Genomic DNA, 17,589 nt, shown 5'->3' with positions numbered 1-17,589 from the left:
TCCCCCCCGACATCCAATTAGTAAAAATGCATTTTAGGTCAACACTTGGCAGGACATCAGGGGAGAGGGCATACAGTAGAAAAGAACACATCATAGTACAATACAATGTATGCCCCGTAGTCCGGTATTCGGGGGGCAGAGACCAGTGGCATGTGGGGGGTCTAGAAACTCGACTGCATGCGGTAAAAGGCGCGATGGACGAGGTCCTTCAAGAGCTCCGCTTCGGGCACATGTAGGGGCCGAACCACGTGGAGAACGGGAGCGTCGGAGAGGTACCACTGGATCCAGTGAAGGCTGTCCGGCCCTCGGGGGAAGCAGCCAGTTAGGCACCTCAAAGGGAGCGAGCTCCAAGAAACAGAATAGGTTCGGCAGGGCCTCTGGAGACCTCCGGAGGAATGTTTCTTCTGATTTCAGGACAATCAGGTGAAAGGGGAAACCCCAGCAGTAGGAAGCTCCGACCGATCTAATGGCCTCTAGCAGAGGTTTGCCCTGTACTGTGGTCTTCAGGTCTGCCGCATGGGTGAATTTGGGAACCCCCTTAATTTGAACATTATTGCTCCTGCCTCTGTTATCTTGGTCATCTAGCCCGAGCATTAAGGCATTCATCCGGTATTGGAGGAAGAATGGTCTTCCTCTAGCCGGGTGATCCTTCGCGCAAGCTCTGTCTGTGAACGTTCAAGACCCATAACTTTGGAGGAGACAGTGGCAATCTACTCCTTGACCTATGTGATCGCCTGCTTGTCGGCAGATTCAACGTGAAGGGTGAACGCCTCAAATTCAGCTTTAGTGGGTACCATAGCTGTCAAGTCTGCTTTAGTAGGGAGAGAACTTAGGTCATTTTGTGCATTTTTAACATTCATTATGACATGCTTTTTTGTGCAATAAAGCATTTTTTTTTATGTATGTCAACATGTACTTTGTTTCCCTGCATGCATCCCTGCATAATAAAAGGAGGAGACAGTCCTCACCATTACATCTGAGAATTTGTTTGGACATATACAATGCATTCTTTCAGTAGCACAGCAGTTTTTATGAGGATCCCCCTTACTTGGAAACAGGAACATAAATTTGGTGGAAGCACCGACATTTACGAAGGGGAGGCGCAATGAGGCCGGAGTGTGTCTATACCGGACAATCCGTCCTCAGTGCAGCTAAGTAATGCTGAGCTTGATAAAATCCCAGGCTCATCATTACTAAGCTCCCTCCCAACCACTGTACCTGTCACACAGTTAGGTGCAGTAGTAGAAGACCTATACTGTGGGTAAGTAGAGCATTATGGGGAATTCAGAGAACTGAATTGAAAAAATTGTTCCCCATCAGGTCTGCTCTTCTGCAGAATGACAGTAGGAAGTGAGCGGTTGTCGTAGCCAGCCTGCTATTGGCAATGGCACCCACAATGGCTCACATTATTACCCAAATATTATCATATTTGGCTAATTGTGTCAGCCAGTATCCCCTGACCCCTTGTTTCCATTCAGCTGCCAGATGGGGGAACTCCCAGTGGACACTTCAATAGGGCTAGTGATGCATAGTTGGTTGCTAGAACTCTGGCGGCTCGGTGTCCTAGCAACAAATGAACAGGAAGTTGTCAGATTCATGACAGCTTCCAGCACATACATGCCCCACTCTGAGCAGTGGTGTCTCTCAGTATGCCAGATCAGGGTTGGTCTTAATTACCACCAGTTTTCCAATTCTGTAAACTGTTGGTAATTTTTTTTTTTAATCTGTCACAGCCATAACGTCAGATTCTTAAAGTGGCGGTATTAAGAACTACATGAATCTGTTGCAAGTGTTGGTAAAGCTACCAAAACTGGCAATAGGGATTTTTTTTTATTTGGTGCAGGAGCTTTTAAAGGTCCATACCACCATAACAGTGCCGTTAAGGCTTTATTGAATTCGCTTGAATGCACATAAGAAAGCATAAATCTAAATATAGTTTCATAGTAGGTAGAGACTGTAGGTTTTTTGGCTTTCTAAGTCTCTTCTTCCAAAATAAATGATTTATCTCTCTGTTATTAAATTATTTCTTGTACACACTGCTTGCAGCACATGCGCATGGAAGTGTGCACTCCTGACCCATTCTCAGAATGTGATGTGACTTTGAGAAATCTAGGTATACCACATCTACCGGCTTCCCATCCATATCTCTGCTTACCCCCTCATAAAAAGTTAGCAAGTTAGTCAGGCAGGAACGGTCTTTCCTGAACCCATGCTGATTGTCATTAACTATGCCCTTATCCTTAACAAATTTTACCAAATAGTCCTTAATTATACCTTCTAACAGTTTACAAACTACCGATGTTAGACTGACCAGCCTATAGTATCTCGGTTGGCATCTAGCCCCCTTTTTAAATATTGGAACTACCGTAGCCCTCCGCCAATCACATGGTACCCTACCAGTCACTAAGGATTCCTTTAAAATTAGGAATAATGGTCTTGTTATAACCTGGCTTAATTCCTTAAATACCTTGGGGTGAAGGTTATCTGGTCCAACTGGTTTTATTTGCATTGAGCATTTTAAGTCTTTGTTCTATTCCGCTTTCCGTCAACCATTGTGGTATATTATCGGTTGAACTATATGTTTTATCACGTACGTCAAACCCGTTTCCCTCCTGAGTGTATACTGAGGAGAAAAAATTGTTCAGCGCCTCGGCCCTCTCCTTGTCACTTGTGAGTAACTTCCCATTTTCATCCTTTATTGGGCCTATCTGCTCCTTTCTTACCTTTTTACTGTTAATATATTGGTAGAATTTTTTAGGTTTTTTTTTAACTATCTGCGGCGATATGCTTTTCGCATTCTATTTTAGCTTCCCGGATTACTAGTTTGCATATTAGTTTTCTTGATCATATAGTACAAGACACAGACAATCCATAGATGGGTAATATTCAGGTATTATCAGGTGATTGCATGCTTGCCGGAGCTTTGACCTCAAATAACCCCTCTCACAGATGATGGATGTCTGTTCCCTGCTGAGGGAGATGTGCATAGATTAGTCTTACTTTTATAATGTCTTCAATCAAGTTTCTCTGAAAGTGCCTGGCCACGGTGGTGATATAGCAGCTTCCGGATCGGCATCCCATGGCGAGAGCTTCGGGGGCCTATACCCGACCCCTTAAAGTGTAAAAAAAGGGTTGGCCTGTAATATAGCTTTGGGCACTGGATCCTGCATTAGTTGCCCACCTTGGCATATGGAGAAGCTTGTTGGTTTAGCCACAGGGTGCTATACCGGTCCAGGGCAGTGGCATATCCACACTGGTGTGACTGCGTGCCTAAAGACCCTGGGTGTGCATGTCCGAAGGGAGTGAAGTCAAGGTGCAAGCAGGGGTTCCCCCCTCCTGTTTGCATGCATGGCTGTGTATTGCCTTGAAAATGTAACAAAGTGTTGCAATGATCTCGTTCAGTGTAATGTGAGAACATATAAAAAGAGTAACGCTGGCCTTATGTGACATCAGGTACCAGAGCAGTTGCTATCAGGCAGTCACACTTGAAGTTGATAGTGTGTCCTATCGCATATAGGCAGGTGTATAGAAGTGTTCAAGTGTTTTAGCGTCAATGGGGAGGAATGGAGAGGAAGGGCGGGGGGTCAGGGTTGGAGGAAGGGTAGATGAGGCAAGTTGAGGGGGAGAGGGGAAAGAAAAGGGAGATTTAGCAGGGAGTGGCCAAAAGGAAGTAAGGAGTAATGGGGCTGTGGATCAGGCATTTAGTATCTGGGTCTCTACTAGCACTCAGGAGGGCATTGTATTCAAAGCCCGATGATACGCATCCGTGTCCCGAAAAGATGCCCAGGGCCTCCAGGTAGACTGAAAGAGCTCCTCTGTGTTCCAGAGCATGGAAGTCAGGTCTTCCATCAGGTAGGTCTCGTCAATTTTAGTAAACCACAACCTGAGGGATGGGCAGCAAGTTTGCTTCCATAATAGTGGAATGCATTGGCGGGCAGCGTTCAGGAGGTGCCTAGATAGTGATTTTTTATATTTCCCCATAGACAGGTCGCATAGATGTAGCAGGCATGCCACAGGTTTGTCTGTCAGATCCACCATCACCAGGTCTTTCATGGTGGCTATCACCCCCTGCCAGAAGGGGAGCAGTAGAGGACAGGACCAGAACGTGTGTAATAGTGTACCCGGGGCGTTTTGGCATCTCCAGCACACGGGAGAAGTTTGGGGATACATGGCATGAAGGGCTGTTGGGACCCAACACCACCGGGATACAATTTTGTAGCCCAGCTCCTGGGTTTTGGATGCAATGGAAGAGTGGTGGGCAAGGTAGGCGGATAGGTCTCTGGGGGGGAAATCAGCATGGAATAGAGAGCAGATATCGCATGGCGAGTGGGAGTCTCCTCTCTGCATACCTTTTCGAACAGAGTCAGGGATCTGGAGAGCTGTTGGTGGTTGGGTATGGAAAGCAGGAAATGCCTCAGTTGGAGAGCACCCCAATGGTCTATGGGGGGTTCCGTCAGGCAGCTAAGCTCACCGGGTGATAGCCAGTGGTCGGAGAGACGTAGGTCCCCCATTCTGAATTTGTTGGCGTCACGGAGACAACTAAAGCGGGAGTCAGTAACACCAGGCAAGAAATCCGGATCGCCTATCAATGGGGTCAGAGGAGATGGGAAGGGGGAAATATCCGTGGAGCGGAAGAGCGATCTAGCTATTTGAAGCGTGGGTGCGATGGTAGGGTGTGCGCGTGTGGGGGGTGGCAAGGGGGCGGAAAGCCAAGGTAGTCCAGCAAGCGCAGGGCTGGTGTCGTCCTCCTCCATGCCTACCCATTGCTTAGTTTTCCGGTGGCAGCACCAGTCCCAAATACGCGCCAGGTGGGTCGCCCTATGGTATTTGGCCAAGTCCGGGAGCCCGATGCCTCCCCTGTTTTTGGGTAGGGTGGTAATGGAATAGCGGATTCTAGGGGGGGCATAAGACCACAGGAAGGCCGTAAGCATTTGACGCAGGCGGCGGAAAAACAGTGGTGTTATGTGAATTGGGAGGGCTTGGAATAGGTAAAGGATTCATGGTTGGACTGTCATCTTGATGGCATTACAGCGGCCAAACCACGAGAGTGACATCGAGTGCCAGAACAAGAGGTCTTGTTTGGTTTTCTGAAGCAAGGGTGCAAAATTGAGCTCGTATAGTGGGTTGGGGTCGGCCGCTATAGAAGTGCCTAAGTAAGTCAGGGCGTCCGAGGACCAGGCAAACGGGAAGAAGGATCACAAGTGAGCCATCTCTGCGTGAGGGAGGGATATTTTGAGGGCGGCTGATTTGGAGACATTTATTTTGAAGTTTGAGATGGAGGCGTATCGGTCTATTTCCCGCATAAGGATTGGAAGGGATGAGGACGGCTTAGAAATGAAAAAAATCAAATCATCCGCAAAGGCGGCAACCCTGTGCTCGCCGGAATGTTTTGTCAAGCCTCGAAGGTCAGGCAGGGATCGCACGCGGCAGAGGAATGGTTCCAAGGTAAGGATGAATATGAGTGGGGAGAGGGGACACCCCTGCCTGGTGCCAGCCGACGGGGACGAGTACAATGCAGAGATCCATCGCATCATGCCAGGACCCAAGCCTATGTGGCGAAGGGTGGCCTGAATGAGGCGCCACTCCACACTGTCAAACGCCTTCTCCGCATCGGTGGATAACAGCATTAAGGGTGACCGGGTGGAGCGGGCACAGTGTATTACATTGAGCACTCTGATGGTGTTGTCCCTCGGCTTCCGCCCCGGAACGAAACCCGCTTGATCTAGGTGCACCAGGCCAGGGATGTACGGGAGTAATCTGTTGGCCAGGATCTTGGCAAAGATCTTCAGATCTAGGTTGAGGAGAGCTATGGGGCGATAACTGCTGCATTGAGATGGATCCTTACCTGGTTTGGGTATGACCGCTATGTGGGCACGAAGTGAGTCTTTGGGGAGAGAGGAGCCTGTCAGGATAGAGTTGTACGCGGCAAGAAAGTGGGAGGAGAGCGAGTGGGAGAAGGTCTTGTAGTAGGGCAATGTGTAGCGGTCGGGATCAGGGGCTTTACCCGATTTGGCCTGCTTGAGCGCTAGGTCATATTCCTCCTGGGAAATCGGTGTTTCTAGACTATCCCTTACCTCCAGTGGCAAGGTGGGCATGCCAGCGTCACTGAGGTAATGCAGCAAGTTTGTACTGTCGGAGGCGATAGGGGATGTGTCCGGCCTTGCATTAAGGTTGTACAGAGAGCTGTAAAAGTTCTGGAATTCCCTGGCCATGTCGACAGACGACGTCAATTTCGTTCCTGCACTGGAGATTATATGGGGTATGTATGTTGTCTGGCGGGAACCCCTTAGGGCTGAGGCCAGACATCTGCCCGGCTTGCTCGATAGCTCGTATAAGGTGCGACGGCCTTTCAGAAGGCCCTGTCGTACTTTGGAGAGGAGGAGGTTGTTGAGTTCCGCTCTAAGCGAGACCAGTTCCTTAAAGTGGGTAGCCGCCAAGGATTTTTTGTGTGCAGCTTCTAGGGCGTGGAGTCTGGCAAACAGCTGAGCCACCTTCACTACCCCCTCCCGTTTTCTACGGGCACCATGCTTGATCAGGACGCCCCTGACAACGCATTTATGTGCCTCCCACACCACCGAGGGTTCATGGGTCGTGGAGGTGTTCTCCAAGAAGTAGGAAATTATCGTGGAGTCTAACTCGGAGCGGATTACTGGGTCTTGGAGCAGTGATTCGTTCAAACGCCACGAGGGGCTTTTGGGGACACATGGGATGAGTTCCAGCTCTATGTAAACTGGGGCGTGATCAGATAGTAAGATATCTCCTATCAGCGCTTCGGTGACCAGAGGTAGGTCCTTATGGCGAAGGAAGAAATAGTCTGGGCACGAGTATGTGTTGTGTGCAGAAGAGTTAAACGTGAAGTCTCTAACTTGAAGGTGCATGATGCGCCAGACATCGGTCAGTTGGAGGAGGTGCAGCTCGGACTTGAGTTTCTTAAGGCGAGAGTAGGGGAGGTGGGATGCTGTTCTGGACACGTCCAAGAGGGGATCAAGTGCAAAGTTAAAGTCACTCCCCACTATTAGCAGGCCCGCTTCGAACTCAAGGAGAAGCGGCACTATGCGTTGCAGGAAAGAGACCTGGTCTGAGTTGGGGAGGTACAGATTTACCAAGGTAACCAGCTTGTCACCAATCAGGCCCCTAACAAATAAGAACCTACCCTCCGGGTCAATCCTAAGGTCCCTGAACGTCCATGCCAGCGATCTGGACAGTAGAATGCTCACCCCCCAAAAACTAAGAAATAGGAGCTACAGGGCCAAGGAGCAGCCGCATGCACGGGCAGGGATCCCCCCTGCGCCCGGAGTGTCACCGCACCCCACGGCCCGCAGCTCCGGACCCCCTATGGGAAACGAGGATCAAGGCACTCCCGAGGGTGTGAAGTGTATGGGAGGAGTGCTCCGCCATCCTCCCGCGGAGGGAGGGGGGGAGGACAATCCAGCCCCGATTAAGGAGGAAGTGATCAAACACCATAGGGAGCCCTCTAGCCTAACAGTCAAGGGGCGGACTAGGCGTCGCATGCGAAGAGTATGACGGGAGAGGTCCAGCATGATGCGGATGGTAGCACCATCAAAGTCAGAGGCGCCATGCCTCCATGCCTGCCTGATGATTTCCTCTTTCACATCGAAAAAGTGCACCCTGCACAGGACATCCCTGGGTGCTGATGGCGTGGGGGGGCGAGCACTGCTAACTCTGTGAACCGGGTCGAGCTCCAAGGCTGCATCATGAGGCTTACCCAGGAGGGTGTTGAGGATGGCAACCACAGTGTCTCGGAGGTGAATGCCAGTTGTGGCCTCCAGTATGCCTCGCAGTCTTACGTTGTTTCGGCGGTTCCGATTTTCTGAGTCATCTTGTCGGAGGTGCATCGACAACAGGCGAGAGTTCGTCAGCCGTGCGTCCGCCTCCAAGGCCTCCACTCTGACCGATAGCGAAGTGGTGGCAGTTTCTACCGAAGTGACCCAGTCATCCACCTCTGTGATGCGGTGGGTAAGGTCGTGCAATTCCTTTTTCAGGGCAGCCACGATGGATGATGCCATATTGTCCAGGTCCCGCTTTGTTGGGTGATGCGGCAATAGGCCCTGCAGGCCTCCGTCCTCTTGAACATCTAGGCCCAGCTCGTGTGGTGTCAGTGAGGGGCCGGGGGAGGGGTCCGGCCGCAGCCCGATGGGTGTCCGGCCCGAGAGCTCCGGACAGTTAGAGTCAGGAGGGTCCTCCATGTCACGGGTAGGAGAAATTGTGCCTCGTCCTAGCCTCTTACCCGATAGGAGACCGGCCGCGGAGGAGCGTGTGGGCTCCATCTTGGAGGGAGACGCGAGAACCGGAGCCGGGGATCGGCGGGTGAAAAAGTCGTAGAGTGACGCGGGGCGGATGTCACCGTGAGAGCTGTGAGCTTTCTGCTCCTTGGGCATGAAGGAAAGTAGCAGGTACAGTCTACTGAAGTGTCGGTCTGGCCCGGTTACTGCAGAGCTTCCCTAAGGAACGTCCTCACGATGCCATGTCCAGGCCACGCCCCGTGAGTGAGTTATTAACCCCTTTACCCCATCAAGGGTACCAGGGGTCATGTTCACCAGGCTGTGCTGGCCTTTTACATTTTTCAAAAATTGCTGCAGCTTCCTGGAGCCAGGACATGTTTCTGCTATTGTGCAGGCATTTACTGTGGCCACCTATGACCCTTTTGGGGTCCTTGGTAATTATGGGCTGCCTGTTCGTGTCAAACGTAAGTTTGACTCGAACGTTGCCTGTTCGAGCGTTCACCGCGCAACGTCCCACTAGGCAATGCGCCCTCTGAAGATCTAGTTGGTTAAAGTCTTGCACCTGACTACAGGTCAGGTGCAAGACTTTGCCCAATCAGGGCTCAGTACTCATTTAGAGCCATGATTTGGCAAAGCCATGATGTCTTTGCCCAATCATGGCTGATAGCTACGTCCCAGTAGCACACTACATAAGGCTGCTGACACCACAGCTCTACGTAGTGTGTTGCTGGAGTTAAACAGAGAGTGTTCTATCAAAGATCTATATATAGCAGAGTTCTAGCATAGTTCTATAGCAGAGTTCTATAGCAGAGTTCTACAGCAGGGTTCAATAGCAGAGTTCTATAGCAGAGTTATATAGCAGAGTTCTATAGCAGGGTTCAATAGCAGAGTTGTAAACAGCATTCTATAGCAGAGTTGTAAACAGCGTTCTATATCTGAATTGTATATCAGAGTTCTACACAGCGTTTTGTACTATCAGTCATACTGGCCTATTATAGCAGTCGATCAGAACAGTTGATTCTAACAATTGATTATTGCAGTCTATTGCAGTGAACATCATGTCAGAAAGGCCAAAAAAGACAGGCAGACGCTCCCATGCAGCAATAAGAGGGCAAGCAGCCTCTGTGTCCGCAGGCCGTGGTCGTGGATGTGGTGCATCCTCTGCAGGCAGGGCACGCTTGTCCTTTCTATCTGGTGCTGGCCGTCTTATTCAGCAAATACATACAGAAGAGGTGGTGGATTAGATAACCAAGCCATCCTCATCCTCCTCATCCTCTGCCACACAGGCTCGTACTGGTTCTCAGTCCACCGCAGCTGGCAAAGTGGCCTATTCTGCCTCCTTGTCCACAGCTACTCCTGCCCTGGCCCCACCATCATGCATGGAGGAGTCAGCTGAATTGTTTCACCACACCATCAGTGACATGCTGCTGGAGAATGCACAGCAATTCCAATGGTCTGATATTGGCTCTGAGGTTGAGGAAGGGAGTAACATCAGCCTAGAGGGAGGGGGTGCCAATGATGCACAATGAAATGGCACTCATGTTCTCCCAGCTGCAGTATACTGCCAAGTTGGCTCCTGTGACGAGTGCAGAGGGGATGATGAGGTCACCGACTCCACTAAGTTGTCTGATCCAAGAAAAAAGGAAAGTGAGGAGGAGGCACAACCCCAACGAGGCACAATGTCCTGCACTGCTGCACTGGTGCAGGGAGCTGTTGTCTCGCAGCACACTTCCAGGAACTCAGCTGTCTGGGAGTTTTTCACCACAGGTTTTGCAACCTGTGTCTCAAGAGGATCAAGCCTGGTAAAAACATCAGCCTCTGGGGGTACCACACAATGGTGTGTTTTTTGTTTTCATTGATTCCTGTCCCCTAGGGCAGTACCCGGAACCCCATACACGTTTTATGGCCAATAACATGCATATAAGCCCTCTTAAAGGTGACAATCATTTACGAACGTTCAACCCCCATTGACTTGCATTGAGTTTGAGTTCAAATTCAAACTTTTCGGTAGTTCGCATACGAACCAAGCACGGGGGTGTTCGGTCCATCACTAATCCTTGGCAGCCATATTAAGACTCCCTGGGCAGCAAGAGCATGTTCAGTACATCCTAATAACCTTTGCCTAACCCTTATTGCTGTTATTGTGATTACCAGTTTGGGCCTCTCACCATGGAAGACAAAAAAACACATGGGGCTTGGGGGCACTGGGATTGCTGCTTTTACAGCAGCTATTTCCATCACTCCTCCCTGGGACTTTGTACCTAATGGTCTGTCTGACACGTGGTTGTGGCTTCCTCTAGTCGAGATCGCGGTCGCAGACAGACTGTGCACACTTGCTGTGAAGCTTTTTTGTGTGCTTTTTAGCACATACCGTACATTACAGAATTCAATCCAGCATGGCTCCAAAGAAAGTGCAGAGCAAGCATGGTGGTAAAAAGAAAGTGCAGAGTGGTAATGAAGCTGACAAGAATGTACAGAGTGGTAATGAAGGTGACAAGAACGTGCAGAGCGGTAATTAAGGTGACAAGAACGTGCAGATCAGTAATGAAAGTAATGAAGGTAACCAGAAAGTGCAAAGCAAGAATGGTGGTAAAAAGAAAGTGCAGCACAATAATGAAGGTAACAAGAAAGTGCCGAGCAAGAATGGTAATAAGAAGGTTTTGAAGAAAATAATATTTGAATTGAAGAAGGAAATTGTAGAAAAGCATGATTGTGGTATTCATGTGACTGATCTGGCCCCGAAGTACAAGATGGCGAAGTCGACAATCTTGACTATTTTGAAGAATAAAGATGCCATCAAAGGAGCTTTTGTTAGTGTGGTTGAATGAGAAACAGCTGGCAGGTGATTGTGTTAGTGAAGCTATGATCTGTGAAAAAGCCAGGAAATTGCACAGTAATTTACTGCAACAAAACCCCTCTACAAGTGCATCTAGTGATGAATTTAAAGCCAGTAGAGGGTGGTTTGATAAATTCCACAAGAGAAGTAGCAACCACAGTGTGATAAGACATGGTGAGGCTTCCAGTTCTGACAAGGCCGCTGCAGAAGCCTACAAGAAAGACTTTGTGGAATTCATGGAGGCAGAAGGATACGTCGCTTAACAAGTGTTCAACTGCGATAAAACAGGGCTCTTTTGGAAGAAGATGCTGAACAGAACCTATATCACGCAGGAGAAAAGGAACTGCCGGGGCTCAAGCCCATGAAGGACAGATTGACCCTTTTGCTGTGTGCGAACGCAAGTGCTGATCTGAAGATTAAGTCATTACTGGTGTACCATTCCCAGACCGCGTCATGTGGAGGGCCAATGCGAAAGCTTGGGTTACAAGGCAATTGTTCATGAAATGGCTGCACCGTTAAAAAAAAACTTTCTGACAACCAACTGCCTGAAAGGTGCCTTCTTCTGATGGACAATGTCTTTTTTTATATTTTATACATTTTATAATATGAAGAAAAGAAAAAAAGACATTGAATAATGAAATGAACTGAATATTTAGATCATGCCATTGCTAACTAAGGCTTGTAAGGCTTGTGGGGAAAATAGATAATTGCATGTCCAATCTCCAGACCAGAACATTGTATAGTGTGGCACAGCTATATCCAATTCTGCATACCTGGCTTTATATTATAAAACATTTTAATAATAATATAAAGCCAGTTATACAGAATTGGATACATCTGTGCCACACTATACAGTGTTCTGGAGTCTCTACATGTGCTCATCTATTTTCCCCACTATGGGGATATAAGCCTTAGTTAGCAATGGCATGATAAATATTCTTTTTATGTTCATTTCATGTTCATGTTCTTCATAATATTAGGAAACTGACCTAAAATCATGATTTTGTATTGCTTTAGAAAAATGTGACATGTCCCTTTAAGAAAAAGTATCGGTAATTGGTATCGGTGAGTACTTGAAAAAAAGTATCGGTACTCTTACTCGGTCTTAAAAAAGTGGTATCAGTGCATCCCTAGTGTATTGTATTGCTTTTACCTGTTCAGTTGGTGAGTCACCATGAGTCCGGATAGCCCAGATAAGCAGGCACAAAGTTCTTCAGAGAGGTAGTTGGGGCCATTTTTTATTTTTATGTTTTTACTGCCTTTTAAAAGAGTGCACACATTTAAAGTCATGGGTATGTCTTGCAGGGGGAAGAGCCCTAGATATAAGGGGAAACATAAGGTCAAGTACAAGTCCCACAGAAGATCCTTATCTCCGGATCCTAGACCTGTGAGGGTCTTATCCCAAGGTTCTCCGAAGCCAGCTACTGCTAAACCACACTCTCGTACGCCTCTGAGATCCAGACCAGGGTCACCAGCCAGGCCATCGGCAGGGTTATGTTGGGAATGCAGCTCTCCGGCCTTGCCACAGAAGGTGTTGTGCTCCGCTTGTTTTAAAGAATTGGCAACCGATAAAACGTCTGAATCACAGGATGTTAAGTCTTATATCCGTGAGGCAGTAGCGGAAGGCATTCAACAGTATGCAGGTCATGACTCGTCGTCAAAAAGACATAGAGTGGTGGAGAAGCCTACTGAGGCAATGTCCTCACAAGATTCGGATCCAGAGTTTTCAGATATGGACAGGGAAGAGGAGCTGGATGAGGCCTTTTTGTTTTATTTTGTGCTGGTATCTCCCTTTGTTTCAGCTATCAAGCTTGCATTGGGCTGGGAGGAGATCCCCAGTTAGCATTTTTTTGAGATTGGGATTTTTTCCCAATCTCAAAAAGGAGTTACCTACCTTTCCATTGTTTTTTGAGATTAAGGAGCTCATAGAAGAAGAGTGGGTGAGACCAGTTAAGAAGGGGAGTTTATCTAATTGCCTTTCTAAATTGTACCCCTGTCGGTCATCTGACTCAGAGTTCTGGGACACGCCCCCAAAAGTAGATTCTGCCTTTCAGAGGCTGGCCAGGAATGTTTTGTTACCTTTGGATGACTCTGTTTCCTTCAAGGATACTATGGACAGGAGGCTGGAGTCTGACCTCAAGAAGATGTATTCCACAGCAGGAGCATCTTGCAGGCCTGCAGTGGCCCTTACTTCAGTCAGTAGAGCCATGAGGGTTTGGATTTCAAGAATGGAAGACGCCTTGCTCTCCGGTGAGTCTAGGGAGGCTATAATTGAATCCTTGAGGGACTTAAAGATTGCCTCAGATTTTGTGGCGGAGGCTTCGCTTGATCTGGTCTGACTGTTGGCCAGCCTCATGTCTTTTTCCGTTACAGGCCGAAGAGCCTTATGGCTGAAACATTGGACAGCGGATGGTGCATCCAAACAGGGGCTGTGCACTATTCCATTTTCCGGTAAAGTGATATTTGGACCCCCTTTGGAAGAGGCCATCAAGAGGGTCACAGGCGGAAAGTCTGGCTTGCTTCCGCAAGACAGGAGAAAGAAGCAGCACCCCCTTTGCCAGAATCAACGTTTCCGGGAGTCTTTCAGGGAAGCAAGGTCATATAGGCCCGGAAGAGAATTCTTCAGGAGCACATGGTGGAGACCTAATGCCTCTTTCCCAAGGGGACCAAATGCAAAGCCCGCACAACCCCCCAAAAGGGCAGACAAGTTGTTCTGAAGTTCCAGGCCAGATGGCAATCGGTGACCCAGAGTCACTCGAACGAGTTCGAACTCCAGGCATCTTTTGAGGCGCTCAAGGCCTTTCTCCCTGTTGTCAGGGGACATCGGGTGAGACTCTGCATGGACAACAGGACAGCAGTCTCTTATGTCGTTCAGCAGGGTGGAACAAAGAGCCGTTCCCTTTGGGAATTATAGCAGCCCTATTCCCGTGGGCGGAGCAGAACCTTCTGGACTTGACTGTGGCATATCTGCCAGGAACGGAGAATCTGTGGGCGGACAGGTTGAACAGGCAATGTGTGGACCCTCGTGAGTGGTCTTTAAATCCAAACTCCCGTCGACCACTGTTCCAAATATGGGGTACTCCACAGGTGGATCTCATGGCGTCCAAGTACAATGCTCAACTTCCCCTCTTTTACACCCGTTACTTCTGTCTGGAAGCTCTGCCAAGACACCATGTCTCTCACATGGCAGTTCGACAGTGTGTACGTGTTTCCTCCTACCCCGTTGATCCTGAGGACACTCCAGAAGATCGACAGGGAGGGAGTTCTTGCACTTTGCGATTCTAGAAATGATGACCAAACCTAAAAGCCCATTGATGATGGATCTACTCCTCCGGGGCAGATTTCACCACCCCAATTTATCACGCCTGAATTTGACGGCATGCAGATTGTGAGGCAGAGATTACAAGGTTTACAGTTGTCAGCTCCAGTCGTGGAGACCCTCTTGAGGGCTACTAAACCCTCCACCAAGAACACCTATCATCGAGTCTGGGAACGGTTCCTCTCCATGGCGACACAAAAAGGGTGGCGTTCAGATTGTCCAACGGTTGGCAATATTTTGGATTTCTTATAGTCAGCTCTGGACAATGATCTTAGCTAAAACACTCTTCGTGTTCAAGTTTAGGCCTTGTCAGCCTTGACTAAGAGTCGGTGGGTGGTTCAGCCTATGGTTAAGCAATTCTTGCAAGCTGCTATCAAAATCAGGCCTCCTGTTAAACCATTGTTTCCTAAGGGGGACTTGCCTTTGGTTTTGAAGATGATGTCGGCATCACCTTTTTATCCTCCAACATCATGCTCCCTGTATCACCTCACTCTCCTGTCAGTGTTCATTACAGCAATTGTTTCAGCAAGAAGGGTCTCGGAACTGCAGGCATTCTCCTGTAAAGAACCTTATTGTCAGGTGTTCCAGGACCGGGTAGTGTTGCGGCCTGTCCCATCTTTCTTACCAAAGGTATCCTCAGTGTTTCATTTTAATTGGGAATCTGTTCTCCCAGTGCTGCAAGTGGACCTGTCTCCAGAAGAAATGTATCATAAAAAGTTGGATGCGGTAGATATTTTGATTTCCTGCTTGTCCAGAACAAGAGAGTTCCTGTCCACCTATAGACTGTTTGTTCTGCCCAAAGGTCCGAGAAAGGGGGCAGCCGCTTCAAATTACGGTAAGTATTGGATAACAATTTTCCGTAATATATATACTGTGTATATATATATAGATATATATAGATATAGATATCTATATCTATTCATCCTCTCTCTCACAATGGGCTGACTCAGACAGCCAGGAGGAATCAGTGGACAGAGTGGGTACTGCACCCAAACATACTAAGAGTCCATAAACCCCACAAAACAAAGACTAAAGTATGTGAACCCACCATGTCAGATATATACTCTGCTATTCAGACATGCAACTCTTCTCTTGCCTCCCTGACTGATCAGGTGCAGGGAATGCGTGCCGACATCTCATTTCTAAGGCTTGATCTACAAAAAGTCAGGGAAAGAACAACTGCAGTGGAAGGCAGGGTCAGTGATCTAGAGGATCTTGCTACCCCCCTGGTAACTGATGTTAAATCTGCATTGCATCGTACCACTACTCTCTCAGACAAAACTGATGACCTGGAAAATCGTCTACGCAGGAACAATCTGCGTGTGGTGGGAGTTCCTGAACGTCAGGAGGGTAACGATGCAACGGAATTTGCTGAAGCATGGCTACTTGAGACTTTTGGTAGGGATCTACTATTCTCACTTTTTGCGGTGGAAAGGGCTCATAGGGTCCCGGCCCTACCTCTCCCCCCTGGTAATCCGCCCAGACCTTTATTGATCCGTTTGCTTAACTATCGGGACAAGGAACGTATCCTGTGTAAAGCCAGAGATATGGGTGAGCTTTCCATTGCAGGATCGAAGATTATGCTGTTCCCTTTTTTTTCCAAGAAATCCAGAAAAGGCGTGCTAAATTCCAGGATGTCAAGAGGCGACTTCAGCAGCTACGATTTCCCTACTCAATGCTTTACCCCGCCAAGCTCCAAGTCGTGGCTGATGGTGAGACCCATTTCTTTGAAGTTCCCTCTCAAGCTTCCTCCTGGCTGGATAAATTCACGAGGGAGAACCTGCCCAAAACCTGATGCGGTGCAACCTGTGGTAACAGCTTAGTTACTTCCTCCTCCCCAACGGTGGTTGCGGATTGGTCATATTCCGAGGATCTCCACACACCGTATATCCAGATGAGGGCGCCCCCACCCACGGTTTGGTGGCAACTACCTTTGCAGCTCTCATGGTTTTTACCATCTCCGGTGATGGAGCCTCCAGAGGAGTTTTTCCCCCCAGTTTTTCTCCCGAGTGGACTGTTTGTTCCTTTTTGTTTTGTTTCTGTTTACGTTTTATTGTTTTGTGGCTTCACCAGGGCCTGAGGCCTCCCACACAGCAAGGACTAGGCATAGATACCCGAGGGACTCAGAGGGAATCAGCATTCTCCAACACACTTGAGCCCCTAGGTATCGCTGAGTTTCTTCCCCCTTTTTGCTCATTGGACTGTGTTTTTGGTATGCCGGGAGGGGTTTTGTCGTTGGGTTTTCTCTTCATTACTCAAGAAGTAGGGCCCATAGATAATGAGCTATGGGAAGATATCCTCTCTAACGTAACCCTGACTTCCATGTCGGCAACCCACCGCCTCACTCAGCTTTTCATTCTACATAGGTCGTATCGTACACCCGAATTCTTGACTAAGATAGGTGTCCGGGACGATCCGTCCTGTCCAAAATGTGGATTCCACCAGGGCTCACTAATACATCTATTATGGAGATGCCCCAAGCTGGTCAGATACTGGGGCCAGGTAATCGCACTGATCAATTCAATTTTTGATGTTTCTATTGACCCCTCCCCCCTTGTTTGTCTGCTGGGGGGCATAGACGCCCTCAGTATGACTACTAACTTAAAGACGGCTATCCATAGGGCTCTTTTTACTGCTCGGAGACTTATCGCCCGTAAATGGATATCGCAATCCCCTCCTACTGTTGCTGAGTGGATACTGGAACTAGATCTAGATCACTGCCTTTGAACGAGTGACATACCAATGGAGAGGGCTAGAAAATAAATTCCTCCTGATTTGGTCCCCCTGGCTGAGCTTCAGATCCCAGTAGTCACAGCGTTTCTATGGGTACGGTTTCCCTCTTTGGTATTAACGGGTATTAAACATCTGTCTCACATTGATACTACTCTTTATACATAGGTGAATGCCTACTATAACTCTATGCCTTACATTTGAACTGTAAATGAATACCTCTGTAATTGTGTACTTCTTTCGAGTCTGCGCACCGTGGGGCACTAGTTTGGTACTTGGTGAAAGTTTTGTGTTATTTGGTGGGTTTTTTGTTGTGCAGTGTGCAATGATACCTTTCTTATTGGACTAACACAATATACAAAAGACATGCTTTCGAGAGTGAACCTCTCTTCATCAGGTTAGAAGCAATCACTGAGTGGCCACCTGAAGTTATTAATGGGGTGGTCATAATAATCTGGCCA

This window comes from Nanorana parkeri, unplaced genomic scaffold, assembly GCF_000935625.1.
Source record: "Nanorana parkeri isolate BGI_ZX_2015 unplaced genomic scaffold, ASM93562v1 scaffold1932, whole genome shotgun sequence".
Classification (NCBI taxonomy): domain Eukaryota; kingdom Metazoa; phylum Chordata; class Amphibia; order Anura; family Dicroglossidae; genus Nanorana; species Nanorana parkeri.
Note: the sequence above shows the minus strand (reverse complement) of the source record.